The sequence below is a fragment of the Trichosurus vulpecula genome, chromosome 5, assembly GCF_011100635.1.
Source record: "Trichosurus vulpecula isolate mTriVul1 chromosome 5, mTriVul1.pri, whole genome shotgun sequence".
NCBI classification, from domain to species: Eukaryota; Metazoa; Chordata; class Mammalia; order Diprotodontia; family Phalangeridae; genus Trichosurus; species Trichosurus vulpecula.
The window spans coordinates 272,736,995-272,743,730 of NC_050577.1; the positions used below are offsets into that span (position 1 = coordinate 272,736,995).

A 6,736-nucleotide genomic window follows, 5' to 3' on the forward strand; every position below is an offset into this window, starting at 1 on the left:
ATGTATCGCCTCATTGGCCTTTAGGTAACACTTGTAACTTTAATTCCCCAGGGACTGGCATATGACTCACAGCTGCATAGCATCATCGCAAAAAAATTTGTATTAAAAGAAGAGGCCCTTTGTTTCAGAGAGAAACTTGAGCTCATTAAAATATTGTGTAATTTCCCAAATATAATCAAGCTTGATTTCCTCCTGTAATTCAATTCTTAAGAAGTCATACCTCAGAGATATTGCAGGTTGGGTCCAGACCACCACAATAAAGTGAATTCGCAACAGAGAGTCACATGAATTTTTTTGTTTCCCAGTGCATACAAAAGCTATGTTTACACTATGTAGTCTATTAAGTGTGTAATAGTATTACATCTTTTAAAAAAGCAATGTACATGCCTTAATTTTAAAATACTTTATTGCTTAAAAAAATGCTAACCATCATCTGAGCCTTCAGCGAGTTGTAATCATTTTCCTGCTGGAGGGTCTTACCTCAATGTTAACGGCAGCTGACTGATCAGGGGGGTGGGTACTGAAGGCTGGGATGACTGTAACAAATTTTTAAAATAAGACAGCAATGAAGTTTGTCATATGAATTGATTCTTCCTTTCACTTGAATGTTCAGAGGTCAATGTATGGTTATTAATTAGCCTAATTTCAATATTGTAGTGTCCCAGGGAATAGACAGGCCCAAGGAGAGGGAAAGAGACAAGGGAACAGTCAGTTGGTAAACGAGTCAGAACACACAAAACATTTGTGGATTAAGTTCACCGTCTTTTATGGGCATGCTTTGGAGCACCCCAAAATATTTACAATAGTAACATCAAAAATCACTGATCACAGATATAATAGATATAATAATAATGAAGAAGTTTGAAATACTACAAGAATTACCAAAATCTGACCCAGAGACATGATGCAAGCACATGCTGCTGGAAAAAAAAATGGCACTGATAGACTTCCTTGACACAGAGTTGCCACAAACCTTCAATTTAAAAAAAAAAGCAGTAGCTACAAAATGCAATAAAGTGAAGTGCAATAAAATGAGGTGTGTCTGTAGTGGATAGAGTGCTTATTGCCCTTGGAAGAAGATCTGGGTTTGTCCCACCTCTGACCCATATTGGCTTTGTGCTCTATACCAGTGAAATCATAGATCCAATCCCTCTCCTTCTTCTTATACAGTATCTGTCCTAGATATATGTCCTTTAAATGAGCAAATGTAAGAACATGAATAAAACATTTCCCAAACTTTAGGTACTGTGTAAATGCCAGCTCCTATTATTATCGGAACTGATGGAGAAGATCTACAGACAGACTGACTACTCATCATAAGCTAGAGAGCAAGCCAGAGATTTTTCATCCACTGTTTTGTCCTGTGCTGATAGTTAGGCCGAACTCTTTGGAGTCATCATGGACCTTTTTTAGGATACTCTGGAGAGTTTCAGGACTTGATGCAGTAGGCACATTGTCATCCCCAAACGGGAGCTGAAAAACTTCACTCTCAATTGAGAATCCCATCTTCGTATAATTATGGCCCTACTTAAACATGTAGTCTGAGCCCTGGATGTCTTCTCTAATAATATCATACACTTCCGGCAAACGTATATCTCCCTGTTTTATACTTTACTTCAAAACTCTTTATCCTAGAAGATCCCTTCAGCCCTGGAGTTCCCACCAGAGCCCAGTCCTCTAATTGGATGGCTCCTCCTAGAACTTTTACTTGAGGTAGGCCAACGACGTCTTCATTCCTCACCAGGGCACACTCTGGACTTCTCCATCATACTCGTACGCTGGGTACCTTGCTCCTTCCCCTTTCAAATTCCTTTTATGTGTTGTTTACTCCCATTACAATGTAAGTTCTTTGAGGGTAGGGACTGGTTTTTTTTGTCTTCATTTGTAATCCCAGAATTTAGCACAGTTCTTGGCATATAATAAGTGCTTAATAAATGTTTGTTGACTGATTTATAAGATAGTCATCAGACAAAACTATGTTGCTATAGCTTTTGATGAATCTTGTATAATTTTGACATACAAGGGAAACATCTTGCTGGAAGAGAGCTTTTAAAGTGACAGCATTGTCTTTATAATTAGATGTGGGTTTTGGGGGGTTTTTTTAGTCAATGTACCATAATCACAATAGGTTCTTGTACTCACTATGCTTATCAGTAAATTGTATGACTTTGTACGATCTGCTATGTTGTTTTTGTTGTTCAGTCATTCAGTTGTTTCTGACTCTTTGTGACCCTGTGAACCACAGAATGCCAAGCCCTTCTGTCTTTAAACATCTCCCAAGGTCTGTCCAAGCTCATGTTTGTTGCTTTCATGACGCTATCTATCCTTCTTATCCTCTCATCCCTTTCTCCTTGTAGCTTCCATCTCTCAGCATATTTGTCTTTTCCATCTTCTCCTTATGTGCCCCAAATATTTAAATTTCAGCTTCAGTATTTATCCTTCCAAAGAATAGTCTGAATTATATAAGTATTGACATATTTGACTTCCTTGCTGTCCAAGGGACTCTCAAAAGTCTTCTCCAGCACCACAATTTGAAAGCATCAGTAAAGCACTCAGCTTTGCATAGTGCAACTCTCACAGCTCTACCTTGCTACTGGAAAAGCCATAGCTTTGACTGTCCCAGGCTTGCGTCACGAAGGTGATATCTCTGCTTTTTAGACTGCCATCCAAATTTGTCATAGTTTTCCTTCCAAGAAGCAAGTGTCTTTTCATTTCATGGCTATAGTCACCATCTGAGGTGGTTTTTGAGCCCCCAGAATACAAAATCTGATGCTGCTTCCATTTCTTCTCCCTCTATTTTCCAGGAAGGGAGGATACCAGTTGCCAAGATCTTAGTGGTTTTTTTTTTATGTTGAGCTTCAAGCCAGTTTTCACACTCTTCTTTCACCCTCATTGAGAGACTTCTTAATCCTTCTTCACTTTCTGCCATCAGAATATCTGACATTGTTGATATTTATGCTAGCAATCTTAAAACCAGCTTCTGATTCATCCAGTCTGGCACTTTGCATTATTCTGCATATAAGTTAAATAAATAAGGTGACAATATACTTCTTGTTATACTCCTTTTCCAATCTTAAACAATCAATTGTTACATATTGCTTCTTAGTCTATGTAAAAATTCCTCAGGAGGCAAGATGATCTGGTACTCCTATCTCTTTGAGGACTTGTCATTTTTTGTTTTGATCCACACAGTCAAAAGCTTTAGTGTAGATTTTTATTAGAAGTAGAAGTTTTTTTAGAAGTAGGTGGATTTTTTTCCTTCTGGAACTCCCTTGCATTCTCCATAATGTAGTGAATACTGGCAATTTGGTCTCTAGTTCCTCTGCCTCTTCAAAAACCGGCCTGCTCTTCTGGTAATTCTCTGTTTACATATTGCTGAAGCCCAGCTGTCATGTGAAATGAGCACAATTGTTCAATAATTTGAACATTCTTTGGAATTGCCCTTCTTTAGGATTGGTATGTAAATTGATCTTTTTCAATCTAGTGACCACTGTTGAATTTTCCAAATTTGGTAGAACATTAAGTGCAGTAGTTTAACAGCATAATCTTTTAAATTTTAAATAGCTCAGCTGAAATTCTGTCACCTCAATCAGCCTTATTGTTAGCAATGCTTCCTAAGGCCCACTTTACTTCATTCTCTGGTATGTTTGGCTCTAGACAGTAACTTCACCATTGTGGTTATCGTGATGTTAAAATCTTTCTTGTTTGGTTCTTCTGCATATTTTCGCCACCTCTTCTTAACCTCTTCTACTTCTGTTAAGTCCTTATCTTTTATCATGCCCATTTTTGCATGAAACTTTCCTTTGATATTTATAATTTTCTTGAAGTGATCTCTTGTCTTTCCCATTCTCTTGTTTTCTTCTATTTCTTTGCATTGCTCATTTAAGAAAAATCTTATCTCTCTTTCCTATTCTCTGGAATTCTGCATTCAACTGGGCATATCTTTCACTTTCTCCTTTGCCTTTTACTTTCTTTCCTCAGTTGTTTGTAAAGCTTTATCAGACAGCTATTTTACTCTCTTGCTCTTATTTTTCTTTGGAATGTTTTTTTGTTGCTGTTTCCTGTACAATATTGTGAACCTCTGTTCATAGTAATTTTTATTATTAATTAATTAATTTTAATTTTAGTTTACAGCATCAAGTTTCACAAGTTTTTGAGTTTCAAATTTTCTCCCCCTTCTTTTCCTCCCCACTCCCCACCCAAGACATCATGCAATTCAATATAGGTTCTACATATACCTTGACACTAACATTTTCACAATAGTCAAGTTGTAAAGAACCATAACCAATGGAATGAACCATGAGAAAGAAGAAACAAAACAAAAACAAACAACAAACAAAAAAAAAAAGAGCAAATAGTTTGCTTCAATCTGCATTCAGACTCCATAATTCTTTCTCTGGATGTGAATCGCTTTGTCCATCATGAGTCTTTTGGAGTTGTCTTAGAACCTTGCGTTGCTGAGAAGATCCAAAGTTAATGATCAGAGATATTGTATGTCTGTAATCATGTATAATATTCTCCTGGTTCTGCTCCTCTCACTCAGCATCAGATCACATAAGTTTTTCCAGGTTATTATAAATTCCTACTGCTCCTCATTTCTTACAGCACAATAGTATTCCATTACATTCATATACCATAACTTGTTTAGTCATTCCCCAATTGATGGGCAGCCCCTTGATTTCCAATTCTTTGCCACCACAAAAAGAGCTGCTATAAATATTTTTGAACATACAGTTCCCTTTCCTACTTGTATAATCTCTTTGGGATACCTCCCTAAAAGTGGTATCCATAGTTCTTCTGGCACTCTATCTACCAGGCACTCTAATCCCTTAAATCTATTCATCACTTCTACTTTATATTAATAAGGGATATTACTTAGATCATACCTATACAGATGGTTTTCCCTACTTTCTTCAATTTAAGTCAGAATTTTGCAACAGGAAGCTCAGGATCTGAGCCAGGATCTTGTTTTAACCAATTGTATAGAGCTTCTTGACCTTTGGCTACAAAGTGTATTGTCAATGCAACTTCAGTATTGACCATCTGGTGATGTTTATGTGTAGAGTTATCTTTAAGGTTGTTGAAAAAGAGTGTTTGCTGTATAACCAGTGAGTTATCTTGAAAAAACTCTATTAGTCTCTGTACTGATTCATTTTGTACTCCAAGGCCAAACTTGACTGTTATTCCAATTATCTTTTGATTTCTTTCTTTATCATTCCAATCTCTATGATAAATGTGAAATCTTTTTATGTTATTTCTAGAAGATGTGGGACTTCATAGACCTGATCCACTTTGGCCTCTTTGGTATTGGTGGCTGGAGCATAGACTTGAATTACTGTGACATTGAATGGTTTGCCTTGGATCTGCTATAGAATGTCATTTTTGATAACTTGTCTTCTCCTTTCTCATGTCTTAATCAAGCATATTCTGTATATATGTAGAATATTTTCGACATCGTAAAGATACTTTCTGGATCATCTTTTTTCAGTAGTAATGAGGTCCTCAATTTTTTCCCCCAAGCATCTGGCATCTTCTCTTCTCAAATTTTTGAGAATCAGGCGCGCGGCGGGACTGAGCTGAGGTAAGCGCGGGGCGAGGAGGCACCAACGCCAGACGAGGCACGGACCGGACCGGACCGAGCGCCGCCGCACCGCCGGGACCAACCACCGCCTCCGCCGCATCGCCCCCCGCTCCGATGGCGGCTGCTAAGGAAGCTCATGAGGAGCATGACACCTCCACAGAGAATGTGGATGACTCCAACGACGATCCGCAGTTTGAGCCCATCGTGTCTCTCCCTGAGCAGGAGATTAAGACCCTTGAGGAAGATGAAGAAGAGCTCTTTAAGATGCGGGCCAAACTGTTCCGATTTGCGTCTGAGAATGACCTTCCAGAATGGAAAGAGCGAGGGACGGGTGACGTGAAGCTGCTGAAGCACAAGGAGAAAGGGACGATTCGCCTCCTCATGAGAAGGGACAAACCCTGAAGATGTGTGCAAATCACTATATCACACCGTTGATGGAGCTGAAGCCCAACGCAGGCAGCGACAGGGCCTGGGTTTGGAACACACACGCCGACTTTGCTGATGAGAGCCCCAAGCCTGAGCTGCTGGCAATTCGATTCCTAAACGCAGAAAATGCCCAGAAGTTTAAGGCAAAGTTTGAAGAATTCAGGAATGAGATAGAAGAAAGAGAAAAGAAAGCAGGAGCAGGCGAAGAAATCACCAACAAAGTGGTGGAGAAATTGTCAGAGCTGTCGGTGAAGGAGGAGAAGGAGAAAGAGAAAGAGGAGGAGAAGGCGGGCAGCCAAGAGCCTGGGAGCCCCAAGGCGCCTGAGAAGGAGACCAAGGACCAGAATGTGTTACTGCAATAAATCATCTCACGGGCCTCGCCTTCTTTCCTTTTATTTTCTTTATTTTTGTTTCATTTTGTTTGTTTGTTTGTTTTTTACAAGGGACTTTATATAAAGAACTGAATTCCAGCCTCCAGGTTGTTTTCTAAGCTTTTACCCTTTCGAAGATGTCTTCAGCAAATCCATTCCCAGTCACATGTACTGCGCTCATAACATTCTTTTCCATAGTGGAAACACTTATTTATAGCACATCCAAAAGTGAATAAAACGTTTGAAAGCTGCCTCCAAGGAAAAAAAAATTTTTGAGAATCAATCCCTCAAAGCCCCCAAGATCGTATTGTCTCCAGCATGGAACTATCCTACATATACTCTGTCTAGTACAGTTACT

General features: G+C 39.0%; 1 pseudogene; it reads left to right on the forward strand.

Moving 5' to 3' along the window:
* The first annotated feature begins 5,616 nt into the window (after positions 1 to 5,616).
* LOC118851769 lies at positions 5,617 to 6,369 on the forward strand (annotated as a pseudogene).
* The last annotated feature ends 367 nt before the right edge of the window (positions 6,370 to 6,736 follow it).